At 38.8% G+C, this 21564-nt stretch overlaps 2 non-coding genes across 2 annotated transcripts; one reads left to right on the top strand and one right to left on the bottom strand.

Annotated features, from left to right (window-relative positions):
- Window positions 1–2364: 2364 nt before the first annotated feature.
- Window positions 2365–2472, bottom strand: LOC130959450 (small nucleolar RNA R71). Its single transcript, XR_009078528.1, has one exon. It is a non-coding gene; the product is annotated as a small nucleolar RNA R71 (small nucleolar RNA).
- Window positions 2473–14861: 12389 nt separating this feature from the next.
- Window positions 14862–14969, top strand: LOC130959234 (small nucleolar RNA R71). The gene has a single exon (XR_009078327.1). It is a non-coding gene; the product is annotated as a small nucleolar RNA R71 (small nucleolar RNA).
- Window positions 14970–21564: the final 6595 nt, after the last annotated feature.

The following is a 21564-nucleotide window of genomic DNA, read 5'->3' as shown; positions in this document are numbered from 1 at the left end:
ATTCCCACCAATGATTTACATAAGTATCTCTATCTTTATTTTATGCTTTATTTATTATTATTTTCGAAAACCTTTATAACCATTATAATCTGCCTGACTGAGATTTACAAGATGACCATAGCTTGCTCCATACCAACAATCTCTGTGGGATCGACCCTTACTCATGTAAGGTTTATTACTTGGACAACCCAGTGCACTTGCTGGTTAGTTGTGCGAAGTTGTGAAGAATGTGAGTGAACCATAGTAGTGTGCATCAAGTTTTTGGAGCCATTACTAAGAATTGTTCGAGTTATAAAAGTGTAAATCACAATTTTGCCTATCAAGTTTTTGGCGCCGTTGGCGGCGATTGTTCGAGTTTGGACAACTGACGGTTCATCTTGTTGCTCAGATTAGGTAATTTTCTTTTCAAAAACTTTTCAAAACTATTTCAAAAATTTTTTATCTGTTTTTGTTTTTCAAAAAAAATTAATTTTCGAAAAAAAATTTACAAAAATCCAAAAAAATTAATAAAATCATAAAAATAAAAATATTTTGTGTTTCTTGTTTGAGTCTTGAGTCAATTTTTAAGTTTGGTGTCAATTGCATGTTTCAAAAATTTTTGCATTTTTCGAAAATTCATGCATGTGTTCTTCATGATCTTCAAGTTGTTCTTGGTAAGTCTTCTTGTTTGATCTTTATATTTTCTTGTTTTCTGTCTTTTGTTGTTTTTCATGTGCATTTTTGCATTCATAATGTCTAGGCATTAAAAATTTCTAAGTTTGGTGTCTTGCATATTTTTCTTTTCTTAAAAATTTTTCAAAAATAAATCTTGATGTTCATCTTGATCTTCAAAGTGTTCTTGGTGTTCATCTTGACATTCATAGTGTTCTTGCATGCATCATTGGTTTTGATCCAAAATTTTCATGTTGTGGGTCATATTTGTGTTTTTCTCTCTCCTCATTAAAAATTCAAAAATAAAAATTATCTTTTCTTTATTTTTCTCATAAATTTCGAAATTTTGGGTTGCCTTAGTCAAAAAATTTTTAAAATTAGTTATTTCTTGTTAGTCAAGTCAAGATTTCAATTTTCTTATTTATTTTCGAAAATTTTTATTTTAATTTTCAAAAAAATCTTTTTCTTAATTTTATTTCATAATTTTTGAAACTTTACTAACAATTAATGTGATTGATTCAAAAATTTGAAGTTTGTTACTTTCTTGTTAAGAAAGGTTCAATCTTTAAATTCTAGAATCATATCTTTTAGTTTCTTGATTAGTCAAGTAATTAATTTTAATTTTAAAAATCAAATCTTTTTCAACCATATCTTTTAAATCATATCTTTTTATCATATCTTTTTAAATCATATCTTTTTCAAAAAATTTAATTTCAAAATATCTTTTCTAACTTCTTATCTTTTCAAAATTGATTTTCAAATCTTTTTCAACTAACTAATTGACTTTCTGTTTCTTTCTTACCTTTTTCAAACCCACCTAACTACTTTTCTCTCTCTAATTTTCAAAAATTCTTCCCTCCTTTTCAAAATTCTTTTTAATTAACTAATTATTTCAAATTTTAATTTTAATTTTATTTCTTCTCTTAATTTTCGAAAATCACTAACCCTTTAACAAAATTTATTTTCGAATTTCTCCCCTTTTCATCTCCTTCTATTTATTTAATTATCTACTAACACTTCTCTTCTACTTAAAAATTCGAACCCACTCTTCCCCCTTGTGTTTGGATTCTTACCTTTTTCTTCTTTTATTCTCTTATTCTTCTACTCACATAAAGGAATCTCTATACTGTGACATAGAGGATTCCTCTTCCTTTTCTGTTCTATTCTTTTTCATATGAGCAGGAGCAAGGACAAGGACATTCTTGTTGAAGCAGATCCTGAACCTGAAAGGACTCTGAAGAGGAAGCTAAGAGAAGCTAAAGCACAACAATCCAGAGAAAACCTTACAGAGAATCTCGAAAAAGAGAGAGACATGGTCGAACCCAATAACAATGGTGGAGGCGCAAGGAAGATACTTGGTGACTATACTACACCTACCTCCAAATTTGATGGAAGAAGTATCTCAATCCCTGCCATTGGAGCAAACAATTTTGAGCTGAAACCTCAACTAGTTGCTCTAATGCAACAGAACTGCAAGTTTCATGGACTTCATTAGAAGATCCCTATCAGTTTTTAACTGAGTTCTTGCAGGTCTGTGAGACTGTTAAGACTAATGGAGTAGATCCTGAAGTCTACAGGCTCATGCTTTTCCCTTTTACTGTAAGAGACAGAGCTAGAACATGGTTGGACTCACAACCTAAAGATAGTCTGGACTCATGGGATAAGCTGGCCGCGGCCTTCTTGGCCAAGTTCTTTCCTCCTCAAAAGCTGAGCAAGCTTAGAGTGGATGTTCAAACCTTCAAACAGAAAGATGGTGAATTCCTCTATGAAGCTTGGGAAAGATACAAGCAGATGACCAAGAGATGTCTTTCTGATATGCTTTCAGAATTGACCATTTTGGATATATTCTATTATGGTCTATCTGAGTTCTCTAAGATGTCACTGGACCATTCTGCAGGTGGATCCATTCACCTAAAGAAAACGCCTGTAGAAGCTCAAGAACTTATTAACATGGTTGCAAATAACCAATTCATGTACACTTTTGAGAGGAATTCTGTGAGTAATGAGACGCCTCAGAGGAAGGGAGTTCTTGAAATTGATGCTCTGAATGCCATATTGGCTCAGAACAAAATGTTGACTTAGCAAGTCAACATGATTTCTCAAAGTCTGAATGGATGGCAAAATGCATCCAACAGTACTAAAGAGGCATCTTCTGAAGAAGAAGTTTATGATCCCGAGAACCCTGCAATGGCAGAGGTGAATTACATGGGTGAATCCTATGGGAACACCTATAATTCCTCATGGAGAAATCATCCAAATTTCTCATGGAAGGATCAACAATAGCCTCAACAAGGTTTTAATAATAGTGGAGGAAACAGGCTTAGCAATAGCAATCCTTTTCCATCATCTTCTCAGCAACAGATAGAGAATTCTGAGCAGAGCACCTCCAGCTTAGCAAACATAGTTTCTGATCTGTCTAAGGCCACTTTAACTTTCATGAGTGAAACAAGATCCTCCATCAGAAATTTGGAGGCACAAGTGGGCCAGCTGAGTAAGAAAGTCACTGAAACTCCTCCTAGTACTCTCCCAAGCAATACTGAAGAGAATCCAAAAAAGAGAGTGCAAGGCCATTGACTTAATCAAAATGGCCGAACCTAGAGAGGAAGGGGAGGACATGAATCCCAATGAGGAAGACCTCATGGGACGTCTCCCAGACAAGAAGGAGTTCCCTATTGAGGACCTAAAGGAATCTGAGGCTCATATAGAGACCATAGAGAATCCATTAAACCTCCTTCTGCCATTCATGAGATCTGAGAACTATTCTTCCTCTGAAGAGGATGAAGATGTAACTGAAGAGCAAGTTGCTCAATATCTAGGAGCTATCATGAAGCTGAATGCCAAGTTGTTTGGTAATGAGACTTGGGAAGATGAACCTCCCTTGCTCATTAGTAAACTAGATACATAGGTTCAGTAAACTTTACCTCAAAAGAAACAAGATCCTGGTAAATTTTTAATACCCTGTACCATAGGCACCATGACCTTTAAGAAGGCTCTGTGTGACCTAGGGTCAGGCATAAACCTTATGCCACTCTCTATAATGGAGAAACTAAGAATCTTTGAGGCATATGCTGCCACATTCTCATTAGAGATGGCAGACAAGTCACAAAGACAAGCTTATGGATTGGTAGAGAACGTGTTGGTGAAGGTTGAAGGCCTTTACATCCCTGCTGATTTTATAATATTAGAGACTAGGAAGAATGAGGATGAATGCATCATCCTTGGAAGACCCTTCCTAGCCACAGCAGGAGCTGTGATTGATGTTGACAGAGGAGAGTTAGTCCTTCAATTGAATGGGGACTACCTTGTGTTTAAGGCTCAAGGTTATCCTTCCGTAAACATGGAAAAGAGGCACGATAAGCTTCTCTCAATACATAGTCAAACAAAGCCCCCACAATCAAACTCTAAGTTTGGTGTTGGGAGGCCACAACCAAATTCTAAGTTTGGTGTTGAGAAGCCCCCACATTCAAAATTTAAGTTTGGTGTTGGGAAGCCCTCATCATGCTCTGAACATCTGTGAGGCTCCATGAGAACCCACTGTCAAGCTATTGACATTAAAAAAGCACTTATTGGGAGGCAACCCAATTTTTATTTATATATATTTTTTATTGTTCTTTTATATTTTATTAGGTTTATGATCATGTGGAGTCACAAAACAATTACTAAAATTAAAAACAGAATCAAAAACAACAGAAGAAACAGCACACCCTGGAGGAGGAGTTTACTGGCTTTTAAATGCTAGTAAGGAATATCTGGCTGGCGTTCAACGCCAGAACAGAGCATGAATCTGGCGTTGAACACCAGAAACAAGCAGCAATCTAGTGTTTAAACGCCAAGATTACACCCTGAGGAGAGCTGGCGTTCAACGCCAGAAACAAGCATGGAACTGGCGTTCAACGCCAAAAACATGCTGCAGACTGGCGTTGAACGCCCAAAACAAGCATAGAACTGGCGTTTAACGCCAGAAACAAGCATCAATCTGGCGTTAAACACCAGGATTGCATGCAGAGGGCATTTTACACGCCTAATTGGTGCAAGGATGATAAATCCTTGACACCTCAGGATCTGTGGACCCCATAGAAACACCTCATGATCTGTGAACCCCACAGGATCCCCACCTACATCAACTCACTCTCTCTCTTCTTTCACACAATCTAATAACACTCTTCCCCAAACACCCTTCACTAATCACCTCAATCTCTCTTCCCCATCACCTCTTTACCACTCACATCCATCCACTCTTCCCCATAAACCCCACCTACCTTCAAATTCAAAATCTCTTTCCCACCCAAACCCACCCTAAATGGCTGAACCAAACCCCTCTCCCTCTACTATATAAAACCCTCCATCCTTCTTCATTCTCACACAACATAACCCTCTCTTCTCCCCCTTGGCCGAATACACATTTCTCCCCATCTCCTCCATATTTTCTTCTTCTTCTTCTTCTATTCTTTCTTCTTTTGCTCGAGGGCGAGCAATATTCTAAGTTTGGTGTGGTAAAAGCATAGCTTTTTTTGTTTTTCCATAACCACTTATGGCATCTAAGGCCAGAGAAACCTCTAGAAAAGAGAAAGGGAAGACAAAAGCTTCCACCTCCGAGTCATGGGAGATGGAGAGATTCATCTCAAAAGTCCATCAAGACCACTTCCATGAAGTTGTGGCCAAGAAGAAGGTGATCCCTGAGGTCCCTTTCATGCTCAAGAAAAATGAGTATCCAGAGATCTGACATGAAATTCACAAAAGAGGTTGGAAAGTTCTGACCAACCCCATTCAACAAATCTGAATCTTAATGGTTTAAGAGTTCTATGCTAATGCATGGATCACTAGGAACCATGATCAAAGTATGAACCCGAATCCAAAGAATTACCTTACAATGGTTCGGGGGAAATGCTTAGATTTCAGTCCAAAAAATGTAAGGTTGGCGTTCAACTTGCCTATGATGCAAGAAGATGCACGCCCCTACACTAGAAGGGTCAACTTTGATCAAAAGTTGGACCAAGTCCTCATGGACATATGAGTGGAAGGAGCTCAATAAAAAAGAGAGTCAAAAGGCAAGTCGGTTCAATTGAGAAGACTGGACATTAAGCCTGTGGCTAGAGGATGGTTGGAGTTCATCCAACGCTCCATCATCCCCACTAGCATCCGATTCAAAGTAACTGTGGATCGGGCCATCATGATCCATAGCATCATGATTGGAGAGGAAGTAGAAGTTCATGAAGTCATCCATCTAGAACTCTACAAAATAGCCAAAAAGCCCTCCACCATGGCAAGGCTAGCTTTTCCTCATCTCATTTGCCATCTATGCTACTTAGCTGGAGTTGTCATAGAAGGAGACATCCTCATTGAAGAGGATAAGCCCATCACTAAGAAGAGGATGGAGCAAACAAGAGAGCCTATTCATGGATCTCAAGAGATGCATGAGGAAGCTCATCATCAAGAAATCCCTGAGATGCCTCAAGGGATGTATTTTCCTCCAAATAACTATTGGGAACAACTCAACACTTCTCTAGAAGACTTGAGTTATAAGATGGAACAACTAAGGGTGGAGCACCAAGAGCATTCCATCATTCAGCATGAGATTAGAGAAGATCAAAGAGCAATGAGGGAGGAGCAACAAAGGTAAGGAAGAGACATAGAAGAGCTCAAGGACATCATTGGTCCTTCAAGAAAAAGGTGCAACCATCACTAAGATGGACTCATTCCTTAACTTCCTTGTTCTTATTTCTCTGTTTTTCATTTTTTTTGCTATATGTTTGTCTATGTTTTGTGTCTTTACCACATGATCATTAGTATTTAATAACTATGTCTTAAGGCTATGAATAATTCCATGAATCCCTCACCTTTCTTAAATGAAAAATGTTTTTAATACAAAAGAACAAGAAGTACATGAGTTTCGAATTCATCCTTGAAATTAGTTTAATTATATTGATGTGGTGGCAATACTTTTTGTTTTCTAAATGAATGCTTGAACATTGCATATTTTTTATCTTGTTGTTTATGAATGTTAAAATTGTTGGCTCTTTGGCGGATAATTTATACGCTTTTTGGCATTGTTTTTAGGTAGTTTTTAGTAGGATCTAGCTACTTTTAGGGATATTTTTCTTAGTTTTTATGCTAAATTCACATTTCTGGACTTTACTATGAGTTTTTGTGTTTTTCTGTGATTTCAGGTATTTTCTGGCTGAAATTGAGGGACCTGAGCAAAACTCTGATAAAAGGCTAACAAAGGACTGCTGATGCTGTTGGATTCTGACCTCCCTGCACTGGAAATTGATTTTCTGGAGCTATAGAACTCCAAATGGCGCGCTCTTAATGGAGTTGGAAAGTAAACATCCAGAGCTTTCCAGAAATATATAATGGTCCATACCTTGTTCGAGCTTAGACGATGCAAACTGGCATTCAACGCCAGTTCCATGCTGCATTCTGGAGTCAAACGCCAGAAACACATCACAAACCAGAGTTAAACACCCAAAACACGTTACAACTTGGTGTTTAACTCCAAGAGAATCCTCTGCATGTATAAAGCTCAAGCTCAGCCTAAGCACACACAAAGTGGTCCCTGAAAGTGGATTTCTGCACTTAAACTTATTTCTGTAAACCCTAGTAACTAGTTTAGTATAAATAGAACTTTTTACTATTGTATTCGGAGTCTTTTGATTGATCTTTAATAAGTGTATGCGATTTTAGACCTTCATGGGGGCTGGCCATTCGGCCATGCCTGGACCATCACTTATGTATTTTCAACGGTAGAGTTTCTACACACCATATATTAAGGGTGTGGAGCTCTGCTGTACCTCGAGTTTTAATGCAATTACTACTATCTTTTATTCAATTCAAGCTTATTCCTATTCTAAGATATTACTCGTACTTCAACGTGATGGATGTGATAATTCGTGACACTCATCATCATCCGTCCCTATGAACGCGTGCCTAACAACCACCTCCGTTCTACAAGCGAAAGCTAGAGTGAATATCTCTTAGATTCCTTAACCAGAATCTTCGTGGTATAAGCTAGAACCCTTTGGCGGCCACTCTTGAGGATCCAGAAAGTTTAAACCATGTCTGTGGTATTCCGAGTAGGATTCAAGGATTGAATGACTGTGATGAGCTTCAAACTCGCGATTGTTGGGCGTGGTGACAAACGCAAAAGAATCAATGGATTCTATTCCGAGATGATCGAGAACCGACAGATGATTAGTCGTGCTGTGACAGAGCATTTGGACCATTTTTACTGAGAGGATGGGAAGTAGCCATTGACAACAGTGATGCCCTACATACAGCTTGCCATAGAAAGGAGTAAGAAGGATTGAAGGAAGGCAGTAGGAAAGCAGAGATTCAACAGGGACAAAGCATCTCCATACACTTATCTGAAATTCCCACCAATGATTTACATAAGTATCTCTATCTTTATTTTATGCTTTATTTATTATTATTTTCGAAAACCTTTATAACTATTATAATCTGCCTGACTGAGATTTACAAGATGACCATATCTTGCTCCATACCAACAATCTCCGTGGGATCGACCCTTACTCACGTAAGGTTTATTACTTGGACGACCCAGTGCACTTACTGGTTAGTTGTGCGAAGTTGTGAAGAATATGAGTGAACCATAGTAGTGTGCATCAAGTTTTTGGAGCCATTACTAAGAATTGTTCGAGTTATAAAAGTGTAAATCACAATTTTGCCTATCAAAGCTTTTGTAATTCTTCCTAAATTTGTGCTTAAGAGTCAAAACATGCTTTTTAGGCCTTTAATTAGCTAAATTTAATTCACTTTAATTCCATTCGATGCATTGACATGCTTGTTGAGTGATTTCAGACTTATAAGGCAAGTATTGGATGGAAGAAGTGAAGAGAAAAGCATGCAAAGTGGAGAATTCATGAAGAAATTAGCATTTGGAGAATCGAAGGTGGTGCACGAAATTGTGATCATCAATGGCGCCATCAACATGGTACGCTCAATTGTAATCTCAACTCTTTATCACAACTTTGCACAACTAACCAGCAAGTGCACTGGGTCGTCCAAGTAATAAACCTTACGCGAGTAAGGGTCGATCCCACGGAGATTGTTGGTATGAAGCAAGCTATGGTCACCTTGTAAATCTCAATCAAGCAGATTCAAATGGGTATGGGTGATATATGAATAAAGCATAAAACAAGGATAGAGATACTTATGTAATTCATTGGTGAGAATTTCAGATAAGCGAATGGAGATGCTTTGTCCCTTCCGTCTCTCTGCTTTCCTACTGTCTTCATCCAATCCTTCTTACTTCTTTCCATGGCAAGCTGTATGTTGGGCATCACCGTTGTCAGTGGCTACAGTCCCGTCCTCTCAATGAAAATGTTCAACGCACCCTGTCACGGCACGGCTAATCATCTGTCGGTTCTCAATCAGGTTGGAATATAATCCATTGATTCTTTTGCGTCTGTCACTAACGCCCAGCCTTCAGGAGTTTGAAGCTCGTCACAGTCATTCAATCATTGAATCCTACTCAGAATACCACAGACAAGGTTTAGACCTTCCAGATTCTCTTGAATGCCGCCATCAATTCTAGCTTATACCACGAAGATTCCGATTAAGGAATCCAAGAGATAAACATTCAAGCCTTGTTTGCTTGTAGAACGGGAGTGGTTGTCAGGCACGCGTTTATAAGTGAGAATGATGATGAGCGTCACATAATCATCACATTCATCAAGTTCTTGAGTGCGAATGAATATCTTGGAATAAGAACAAGCTGAATTGAATAGAAGAACAATAGTAATTGCATTAATACTCGAGGTACAGCAGAGCTCCACACCTTAATCTATGGTGTGTAGAAACTCCACCGTTGAAAATACATAAGAACAAGGTCTAGGCATGGCCGAGAGGCCAGCCCCCAAAACATGATCAAAAGACTCCAAATGATCAAGGATCAAAAGATTCAAAGATCTAAAGATGATCTAAGATCCAAAGATGAAAATACAATAGTAAAAGGTCCTATTTATAGAGAACTAGTAGCCTAGGGTTTACAGAAATGAGTAAATAACATAAAAATCCACTTCCGGGCCCACTTGGTGTGTGCCTGGGCTGAGCATTGAAGCATTTTCGTGTAGAGACTTTTCTTGGAGTTAAACGCCAGCTTTTGTGCCAGTTTGGGCGTTTAACTCCCATTCTTTGCCAGTTCTGGCGTTTAACGCCAGGCATTCTTGAGCTGATTTGGAACGCCGGTTTGGGCCATCAAATCTCGGGCAAAGTATGGACTATTATATTGCTGGAAAGCCCAGGGTGTCTACTTTCCAACGCCGTTGAGAGCGCGCCAATTGGGCTTCTGTAGCTCCAGAAAATCCACTTCGAGTGCAGGGAGGTCAGAATCCAACAGCATCTGCAGTCCTTTTCAGTCTCTGAATCAGATTTTTGCTCAAGTCCCTCAATTTCAGCCAGAAAATACCTAAAATCATAGAAAAACACACAAACTCATAGTAAAGTCCAGAAAAGTGAATTTTAACTAAAAACTATTAAAAATATACTAAAAACTAACTAAAATATACTAAAAACATACTAAAAACAATGCGAAAAAGCGTATAAATTATCTGCTCATCACAACACCAAACTTAAATTGTTGCTTGTCCCCAAGCAACTGAAAATCAAATAAGATAAAAAGAAGAGAATATGCAATGAATTCCAAAAACATCTATGAAGATCAGTATTAATTAGATGAGCGGGGCTTTTAGCTTTTTGCCTCTGAACAGTTTTGGCATCTCACTCTATCCTTTGAAATTCAGAATGATTGACTTTTATAGGAACTCAGAATCCAGATAGTGTTATTGATTCTCCTAGTTAAGTATGATGATTCTTGAACACAGCTACTTTATGAGTCTTGGTCGTGGCCCAAAGCACTTTGTCTTCCAATATTACCACCGGATACATACATGCCACAGACACATAATTGGGTGAACCTTTTCAGATTGTGACTCAGCTTTGCTAGAGTCCCCAATTAGAGGTGTCCAGGGTTCTTAAGAACACTCTTTTTGCCTTGGATCACAACTTTATTATTATTTTTCTTTCTTTTTCTTTCTTTTTTTTCTTTTTTTTCGTTTTTCTCCCCTTTTTTTTCGTTTTTCTCCCCCCTTTTTTTTGTATTCACTGCTTTTTCTTGCTTCAAGAATTATTTTTATGATTTTTCAGATCCTCAGTAACATGTCTCATTTTTCATCATTCTTTCAAGAGCCAACATTCATGAACCACAAATTCAAAAGACATATGCACTATTCAAGCATACATTCAGAAAGCAAAAGTATTGCCACCACATCAAAATAATTAATCTGTTATAAAATTCAAAATTCATGCAATTCTTCTCTTTTTCAATTAAGAACATTTTTCATTTAAGAAAGGTGATGGATTCATAGGACATTCATAACTTTAAGGCATAGACACTAAGACACTAATGATCATGAGATACAAACATAGATAAACATAAGTATGAAAATTCGAAAAACAGGAAAATAAAGAACAAGGAGATCAAAGAACGGGTCCACCTTAGTGAGGGCCGTTTGTTCTTCCTCTTGAAGATCTTATGGAGTGCTTGAGCTCCTCAATGTCTCTTTCTTTCCTTTGTTGCTCCTCTCTCATGATTCTTTGATCTTCTCTAATTTCATGGAGGAGGATGGAATGTTCTTGGTGCTCCACCCTTAGTTGTCCCATGTTGGAACTCAATTCTCCTAGGGAGGTGTTGATTTGCTCCCAATAGTTTTGTGGAGGAAAGTGCATCCCTTGAGGCATCTCAGGGATTTCATGATGAGTGGGATCTTTTGTTTGCTCTATCCTTTTCTTAGTGATGGGCTTGTCCTCATCAATGGGGATGTCTCCCTCTATGTCAACTCCAATTGAATAACAGAGGTGACAAATGAGATGAGAAAAGGCTAACCTTGCCAAGGTAGAGGACTTGTCCGCCACCTTATAAAGTTCTTGGGCTATAACCTCATGAACTTCTACTTCTTCTCCAATCATGATACTATGGATCATGATGGCCCGGTCTAGAGTAACTTCAGACTGGTTGCTAGTGGGAATGATTGAGCGTTGGATAAACTCCAACCATCCCCTAGCTACGGGCTTGAGGTCATGCCTTCTCAATTGAACCGACTTCCCTCTTGAATCTCTCTTCCATTGAGCGCCCTCTTCACAAATGTCTGTGAGGACTTGGTCCAACCTTTGATCAAAGTTGACCCTTCTAGTGTAAGGGTGTTCGTCTCCTTGCATTATGGGCAAGTTGAATGCCAACCTTACATTTTCTGGACTAAAATCTAAGTATTTCCCCCGAACCATTGTAAGCCAATTCTTTGGGTCCGGGTTCACACTTTGATCATGGTTCTTGGTGATCCATGCATTGGCATAGAACTCTTGAACCATTAAGATTCCGACTTGTTGAATAGGGTTGGTAAGAACTTCCCAACCTCTTCTTCGAATCTCATATCGGATCTCCGGATATTCACTCTTTTTGAGTTTGAAAGGGACCTCGGGGATCACCTTCTTCAAGGCCACAACTTCATAGAAATGGTCTTGATGCACCCTTGAGATGAATCTCTCCATCTCCCATGACTCGGAGGTGAAAGCTTTTGCCTTCCCTTTCCTCTTTCTAGAGGTTTCTCTAGCCTTGGATGCCATAAATGGTTATGGAAAAACAAAAAGCAATGCTTTTACCACACCAAACTTAAAAGGTTTGCTCGTCCTCGAGCAAAAGAAGTAAGAAGAGAGTAGAAGAAGAAGAAATAGAGGAGATGGAGATGGCTTTGTGGTTCGGCCAAAGGGGGAGAAGTAGTGTTTAGGGTGTGTGAAAATGAAGGAGTGAAGATGGGTTTATATAGGGGTGGAGAGAGGGGTGGGGTTCGGTTATGAATGGGTGGGTTTGGGAGGGAAAGTGGTTTGAATTTGAATGGTGAGGTAGGTGGGGTTTTATGAAGGATGGATGTGAGTGGTGAGGAGAAAGATGGGATTTGATAGGTGAAGGGTTTTTGGGGAAGAGGTGTTGAGGTGATTGGTGAATGGGTGAAGAAGAAGAGAGAGGGTGGTGGGGTAGGTGGGGATCCTGTGGGGTCCACAGATCCTGAGGTGTCAAGGAAAAGTCATCCCTGCACCAAGTGGCGAGCAAAATTGCTCTCTGTGCCAATTCTGGCGTTAAACACCGGGCTGGTGCCCATTTCTGGCATTTAACGCCAACTTCTTGCCCCTTCCTGGCGTTTAACGCCAGTCTGGTGCCCCTTTCTGGCGTTAAACACCCAAAATGGTGCCAGACTGGGCGTTAAACGCCCATTTGCTACCCTTACTGGCATTTAAACGCCAGCAAGGTCTTCCTCCAGGGTGTGCTATTTTTCATTCTATTTTTCATTCTGTTTTTGCTTTTTCAATTGATTTTGTGACTTCTCATGATCATCAACCTACAGAAAACATAAAATGACAAAGAAAAATAGATAAAATATAACATTGGGTTGCCTCCTAACAAGCGCTTCTTTAATGTCAGTAGCTTGACAGAGGGCTCTCAATGAGCCTCACAGATACTCAGAGCAATGTTGGAACCTCCCAACACCAAACTTAGAGTTTGAATGTGGAGGTTCAACACCAAACTTAGAATTTGGTTGTGGCCTCCCAACACCAAACTTAGAGTTTGACTGTGGGGGCTCTGTTTGACTCTGTTTTGAGAGAAGCTCTTCATGCTTCCTCTCCATGGTATAAGAGGGATATCCTTGAGCCTTAAACACAAAGGATTCTTCATTCACTTGAATAATCAATTCTCCTCTGTCCACATCGATCACAGCCTTTGCTGTGGCTAGGAAGGGTTTGCCAAGGATGATGGATTCATCCATGCACTTCCCAGTCTCTAGGACTATGAAATTAGCAGGGATGTAATGGTCTTCAATCTTCACCAGAACATCCTCTACTAGCCCATAAGCTTGTTTTCTTAAATTGTCTGCCATCTCTAGTGAGATTCTTACAGCTTGTACCTCAAAGATCCCTAGCTTCTCCATTACAGAGAGAGGCATGAGGTTTACACTTGACCCTAGGTCACACAGAGCCTTCTTAGAGGTCATGGTGCCTATGGTACAAGGTATTGAAAACTTCCCAGGATCTTGTCTCTTTTGAGGTAATTTCTGCCTAGACAAGTCATCCAGTTCTTTGGTGAGCAAAAGAGGTTCATTCTCCTAAGTCTCATTACCAAATAACTTGTCATTTAGCTTCATGATTGCTCCAAGGTATTTAGCAACTTGCTCTTCAGTGACATACTCATCCTCTTCAGAGGAAGAATACTCATCAAAGCTCATGAATGGCAGAAGTAAATCCAATGGAATCTCTATGGTCTCAGTGTGAACCTCAGATTCCCATGGTTCCTCATTAGGGAACTCATTGGAGGCCAGTGAACGTCCATTGAGGTCTTCCTCAGTGGCGTTCACTGCCTCTCCCTCCTCTCCAAGTTCGGCCATGTTGATGGCCTTACATTCTCCTTTTGGATTTTCTTCTGTATTGCTTGGAAGAGTACTAGGAGGGAGTTCAGTAATTTTCTTGCTCAGCTGTCCCACTTGTGCCTCCAAGTTTCTATTGGAGGACCTTGTTTCAGTCATGAAACTTTGAGTGGTTTTGATTAGATCAGAGACCATGGTTGCTAAGTCAGAGTGGTTCTGCTTAGAATTCTCTATCTGTTGCTGAGAAGATGATGGAAAAGGCTTGCCATTGCTAAACCTGTTTCTTCCACCATTATTATTGTTGAAACCTTGTTGAGGTCTCTGTTGATCCTTTCATGAGAGATTTGGATGATTTCTCCATGAAGAATTATAGGTGTTTCCATAGGGTTCTCCCATGTAATTCACCTCTTCCATTGAAGGGTTCTCAGGATCATAAGCTTCTTCTTCAGATGAAGCATCCTTAGTACTGCCTGGTGTAGCTTGCATTCCAGACAGACTTTGAGAAATCAAATTGACTTGCTGAGTCAATATCTTGTTCTGAGCCAATATGGCATTCAGAGTGTCAATCTCAAGAACTCCTTTCTTCTGATTTGTCCTATTGTTCACAGGATTCCTTTCAGAAGTGTACATGAATTGGTTATTTGCAACCATTTCAATTAGTTCTTGAGCTTCTGTAGGCGTCTTCTTCAGATGAAGAGATCCTCCAGCAGAGCTATCCAAAGACATCTTGGACAGTTCAGACAGACCATCATAGAAAATACCTATGATGCTCCATTCAGAAAGCATGTTAGAGGGACATTTTCTGATTAATTGTTTGTATCTTTCCCAAGCTTCATAGAGGGATTCTCCTTCCTTCTGTCTGAAGGTTTGGACTTTCACTCTAAGCTTACTCAATTTTTGAGGTGGAAAGAACTTTGCCAAGAAGGCATTGACTAGCTTTTCCCAAGAGTTCAAGCTTTCTTTAGGTTGTGAGTCCAACCATATCCTAGCTCTGTCTCTTACAGCAAAAGGGAATAGCATAAGTCTGTAGACCTCAGGGTCAACCCCATTAGTCTTGACAGTGTCACAGATTTGCAAGAATTCAGCTAAGAACTGATGAGGATCTTCCAATGGAAGTCCATGGAACTTGCAATTCTGTTGCATTAGAGAAACTAATTGAGGCTTAAGCTCAAAGTTGTTTGCTCTAATGGCAGGGATAGAGATGCTTCTCCCATAGAAGTCGGGAGTAGGTGCAGTAAAGTCGCCCAGCACCTTCCTTGCATTGTTGGCATTGTTGTTGTTTTCGGCTGCCATGGGTTCTTCTTCTTTGAAGATTTCTGTTAGGTCCTCTACAGAGAATTGTGCCTTAGCTTCTCTTAGCTTTTGCTTCAAGGTCCTTTTAGGTTCAGGGTCAACCTCAACAAGAATGCTTTTGTCTTTGCTCCTGCTCATATGAAAGAGAAGAGAACAAGAAAATATGGAATCCTCTATGTCACAGTATAGAGATTCCTTGAGGTGTCAGAGGAAAAGAAAAATAGAAGGAAGAAGTAGAGAATTCGAACTTATAAAGAAAGATGGAGTTCGAATTGTGCATTAAGGGATAGTGTTAGTCCATAAATAGAAGGATGTGAGAAGAGGGGAAGAAGTTTTCGAAAATTAAGTAAAAGATTTTAAAAACATTTTGAAAAACACTAATTGATTTTCGAAAACTAAGAATGGAAAAGAAATCAAGTGATTTTTGAAAAAGATTTTGAAATTAGAAATTAAAAAGATATGATTGAAAACTATTTTGAAAAAGATGTGATTTAAAAGTTATGGTTTTAAAAAGATGTGATTGAGAAGATATGATTTGAAAAACAATTTAAAAAGATTTGATTTTAAAAATTAATGACTTGGCTAACAAGAAAAGATATGATTCAAACATTAAACCTTCCTCAACAGAAAAGGCAACATACTTGAAATGTTGAATCAAATCATTAATTGATAGCAAGTATTTTTGAAAATGGAAAGAAATTGATTTTGAAAACATATGATTGAAAAGATATGATTTGAAAAAGATTTGATTTTGAAAAGAATTCGAAAACTTGAAAAAAAATTTGATTTGAAAACAAAATCTTCCCTCTTGTGCCATCCTGGCGTTAAACGCCCAAAATGGTGCACATTCTGGCGTTTAACGCCCAAAGCACTACCCTTTTGGGCGTTAAACGCCCAGCCAGGTACCCTGGCTGGCGTTTAAACGCCAGTTTGCCTTCTTCACTGGGTGTTTTGAAAGTCCAGCTTTTTCTGTGTAATTCCTCTGCTGTATGTTCTGAATCTTCAATTCTCTGTATTATTGACTTGAAAAGACACAAATTAAAAATATTTTTGGATTTTTAATAATGAGGAATAATCAAAATGCAACTAAAATCAAATAACAAAATGAGAATGCATATGACAAATAACAAAACACTCAAGTCAAGAGAATTCAAAGATCAGAGCAAGGAAATCATCAAGAACAACTTGAAGATTAATGAAGACACATGCATGAATTCGAAAAATGCAAGAAGAACATAAACATGCAATTGACACCAAACTTAAAATGAGACACTGGACTCAAACAAGAAATATTTTTTTGTTTTTATGATTTTGTAATTTTTTTTTTTGAATTTTTCGAAAATTAAGTGGAAGAAGAAAATAAAGATACCAAAATTCTTAATGAGAATTCCAGGAATCATGCAATGTTAGTCTAAAGCTTTAGTCTAAAGAAATTAGACGTGGCTAGCCAAGCTTCAGCAGGACATTACATTCAAGAGCTAAATTGATGAGAATCAATCAGCTTTGGTGATGATAAGAACATCACCTTGAAACACTAGAATTCATTCTTAAGAACTCTGAAGATAAATACCTAATCTAAGCAACAAGATGAACCGTCAATTGTCCATACTCGAAACAATCCCCGGCAACGGCGCCAAAAACTTGGTGCACGAAATTGTGATCATCAATGGCGCCATCAACATGGTACGCTCAATTGTAATCTCAACACTTTATCGCAACTTCGCACAACTAACCAGCAAGTGCACTAGGTCGTCCAAGTAATAAACCTTACGCGAGTAAGGGTCGATCCCACGGAGATTGTTGGTATGAAGCAAGCTATGGTCACCTTGTAAATCTCTGTCAGGCAGATTCAAATGGGTATGGGTGATATATGAATAAAGCATAAAACAAGGATAAAGATACTTATGTAATTCATTGGTGAGAATTTCAGATAAGCGAATGGAGATGCTTTGTCCCTTCCGTCTCTCTGCTTTCCTACTGTCTTCATCCAATCCTTCTTACTTCTTTCCATGGCAAGCTGTATGTTGGGCATCACCGTTGTCAGTGGCTACAGTCCCGTCCTCTCAGTGAAAATGTTCAACGCACCCTGTCATGGCACGGCTAATCATCTGTCGGTTCTCAATCAGGTTGGAATATAATCCATTGATTTTTTTGCGTCTGTCACTAACGCCCAGCCTTCAGGAGTTTGAAGCTCGTCACAGTCATTCAATCATTGAATCCTACTCAGAATACCACAGACAAGGTTTAGACCTTCCAGATTCTCTTGAATGCCGCCATCAATTCTAGCTTATACCACGAAGATTCCGATTAAGGAATCCAAGAGATAAACATTCAAGCCTTGTTTGCTTGTAGAACGGGAGTGGTTGTCAGGCACGCGTTTATAAGTGAGAATGATGATGAGCGTCACATAATCATCACATTCATCAAGTTCTTGAGTGCGAATGAATATCTTGGAATAAGAACAAGCTGAATTGAATAGAAGAACAATAGTAATTGCATTAATACTCGAGGTACAGCAGAGCTCCACACCTTAATCTATGGTGTGTAGAAACTCCACCGTTGAAAATACATAAGAACAAGGTCTAGGCATGGCCGAGAGGCCAGCCCCCAAAACATGATCAAAAGACTCCAAATGATCAAGGATCAAAAGATTCAAAGATCTAAAGATGATCTAAGATCCAAAGATGAAAATACAATAGTAAAAGGTCCTATTTGTAGAGAACTAGTAGCCTAGGGTTTACAGAAATGAGTAAATAACATAAAAATCCACTTCCGGGCCCACTTGGTGTGTGCCTGAGCTGAGCATTGAAGCATTTTCGTGTAGAGACTTTTCTTGGAGTTAAACGCCAGCTTTTGTGCCAGTTTGGGCGTTTAACTCTCATTCTTGTTCCAGTTCCGGCGTTTAACGCCGGGCATTCTTGAGCTGATTTGGAACGCCGGTTTGGGCCATCAAATCTCGAGCAAAGTATGGACTATTATATTGTTGGAAAGCCCAGGATGTCTAATTTCCAACGCCGTTGAGAGCGCACCAATTGGGCTTCTGTAGCTCCAAAAAATCCACTTCGAGTGCAGGGAGGTCAGAATCCAACAACATCTGCAGTCCTTTTCAGTCTCTGAATCAGATTTTTGCTCAAGTCCCTCAATTTCAGCCAGAAAATACCTGAAATCACAGAAAAACACACAAACTCATAGTAAAGTCTAGAAAAGTGAATTTTAACTAAAAACTAATAAAAATATACTAAAAACTAACTAAAACATACTAAAAACATACTAAAAACAATGCCAAAAAGCGTATAAATTATCCGCTCATCAGAAGGCCATGCACATGCGTCACCCACGCGTACGCGTGACGCTGATCACGTGACCTCATTAAAGTGAATTCGTTGGTGTAAAATCTGGTTAATTAATGACTAATTATTCCATAATTTAAAATATATTCTAGAGAATAAGAACTGAAATTTTTATGGTTTAATATGATAGAGAAAATTAAAACAAAAATTTTGACACCGATTTTAAGGAAATCGGCCCAAGATTGGGCCTAAGGCCCAACTAAGCTTTCTTTTAATTAGAGAGCTCAGCACTCTCTCTCTTCCCAAACAACACACACACGCTGAAAGTGAGGGGGGAAACAAGAAACCCTTTTTCCAAATTCATTCCAAATTTCATTTGATCATAACTTTTGATTCGAAGCTCCGATTGACGCACAATTTGTGGCCACGCGACCACGGCGTCGAACTCTACAAAACCCACACAATTATTCTTGAGGTAAGCCACGTTTTCTTCTTCGAATTCCCAGCCCTTAGTTTTGAAAATTTTGGGTAAAAAGTGTTGAGATTTTTTAGTTTTGATGTTATAGGATCCAATTAACTTGAAAGGAAGACTTAGTCTTGCCTCCTTGATCCTTGGGTAAGGTGAGATTCTCAACCCTAAGCTAAACAATTGGAATTTTGTGATTTAGTGATTGAGTTATTGTGTTTGGGTGTAATATTGTGGCTTAGGTAGTGTATATATGTGTATTGGAACTTGATTGATGGTTTTAGAAAGCTTTGGAGTGGAGCAATAAGTTTAAAATCTGTTGGTGAGGTTTTGGGACCTTGAAAGTTGAATTTGGAAGTGTTCTGTGTTGAACGGGAATCAGCCAAGGTATGGTTTCGGTTTCCTGTATCTAAAATATAATGTGGTCATGAAAACGTAGGCTAGTGACCCTAGGATAGGATTTTGAAATGTTGATGTAGTTGTTGAATGAATTGGATTGAGTTGAACATATGAATAGTGGTTGAATGATTGTGAGTGGTGATAATTGTTAGCAAAGTGTAAAAGTTGTATATGATATGGATTGATATGTCTAATGGATGATAAGGTTAGGACTCTTGTTGATGAGCATAATTTGGAGTGTGATATTGATATGTGTGTACATATGGTGATTGATGAATTAAATGTTTGTTTGGAAATTGAGATATGAATGTTACTTATGACTTTAATTTATTGAATTGAGATTTGGTTAAATATGGTGGAATTGGTGGGATGAGAATTGAATAAGGGTTTGGAAATGCTTGATGTTGGAATCATTGAGTTTTGGTTGGTTTTGAATGAATTTGGAAGTGTATGTTTTAGAAATTGGAAGTTTATGAGCTTTGGTAAAAAATGAAATTTTGATTAACTTCAACGGATCATATTTTGAGCAATCATTTTTGGAATTTGATGATCTTTATATCAAATGAAAGATAATTTCATAAGCTTTAAAATAGTTTAAATTTGCTAGAAATCTGAATTTTGTGGAAGGAGATATGATGTTGAAAGTTTGGGCCTGAAATCTGAATTCTGTAAATTCTGCATAATTTGTGATTTCTGGTTTGTGTGCGCATGCACATCCATGTGCGCACGCATAAACTGTGGATTTCAGGACCTGTGCACATGCACACACTTGTGCGTACGCACACACAGGGAAGTGGCTTCTGCTGGGGGAGCTAGCACGCCTTGTGCACGCATACAATCAATGAGGTTTTGCAAGCTGTGCGCGCGCACAGCCTTGTGCGTACGCACACGTTGGGAAGGACGTTCTGTTGATGGAGCTAGCACGCCCTGTGCGCGGACTTAACAATGGGAATTTTGCTTTCCACACTTTCCTAAAATACTTCTGGGTGTGCGCACGCACACCCTTGTGCGTACGCACACGACCCTGTTTTCTTATAAAACCCTTGTTTTCAAGTATTTCACCTTCCCAACAAGCTTGTAGCCTTCTGAAACAGTTTCAAGCTTATAAACCCCCATCTTTATCCTTTAAGTCTTGAATCAATATAAAATGCCTAGTGATTGAGAAGAAGCTAGGGAAGGGGATAACTTGTGGTTGAAGAAAGGGGTTATAATGAGGAGTTATGATTAATGATGAGGTTATGAGACGTTGAGGAGGATGGTGGAGTGCTGTATGAGATATGAGTCGAATGGCTGTGTATGAGATTAGCCGAATGGCTGTGTGTAATGATGATTTATGGCTAATTATGAATTATGAATTTAAGCTGGATGGCAGAGATGAATATTGAATTATGGCTAAAAATAAATGCATATATGTTGAGTTATTGATATTGTAATTGTTGCACTCCACCTATCTGAGATACGAGTTTCCCTGGATGAAAGCAGTGGCTAGCCACCACGTGCTCTAGGTGGAGACTCGATACTCTGCTGACCCTATGTCGCAAGTGTGGCCAGACACTGTGAAAGTTCCGGATGAGCTCGCCCCCATGAATATACACCAATAAGGGTGTTGGATGTGAATTACGATAATGTTTATGGATAACTCGAGTTGGGGATGCGCGACAGAGGGACAGTCCAATGGTTAGCTACTAGGACTTGTCGGGTTGGCTTTATAACCGATAGATGAGACTCATCAGCCACTAGGACAGGCATACATCATACGCATTATATGTGAATTGTTTGGAATGCCTAATTGATTGCATCATTACTTGCTAATTGTCTAACTTCCATACTTGCTTCCTACTTGTGCATTTTCTTGTGTGATATAATTGTGTTTGCATATCAAATTACTGTTGGCGGTTGGGAGGATTGAAGGGTTTGGAAATGGGATATTTAGTTAGACTGAAGATCCTTAAGTTAGTCGCCTATTTTCATTTCTCATAGTTTAGTATATTTATATGCTTTGGTTATGAGTTGGAAGTTCTAGGATTGCCTTCGG

This window comes from Arachis stenosperma, chromosome 10, assembly GCF_014773155.1.
Source record: "Arachis stenosperma cultivar V10309 chromosome 10, arast.V10309.gnm1.PFL2, whole genome shotgun sequence".
Classification (NCBI taxonomy): Eukaryota; Viridiplantae; Streptophyta; class Magnoliopsida; order Fabales; family Fabaceae; genus Arachis; species Arachis stenosperma.
Note: the sequence above shows the minus strand (reverse complement) of the source record. Positions and strands in the feature narration are given on the sequence as shown.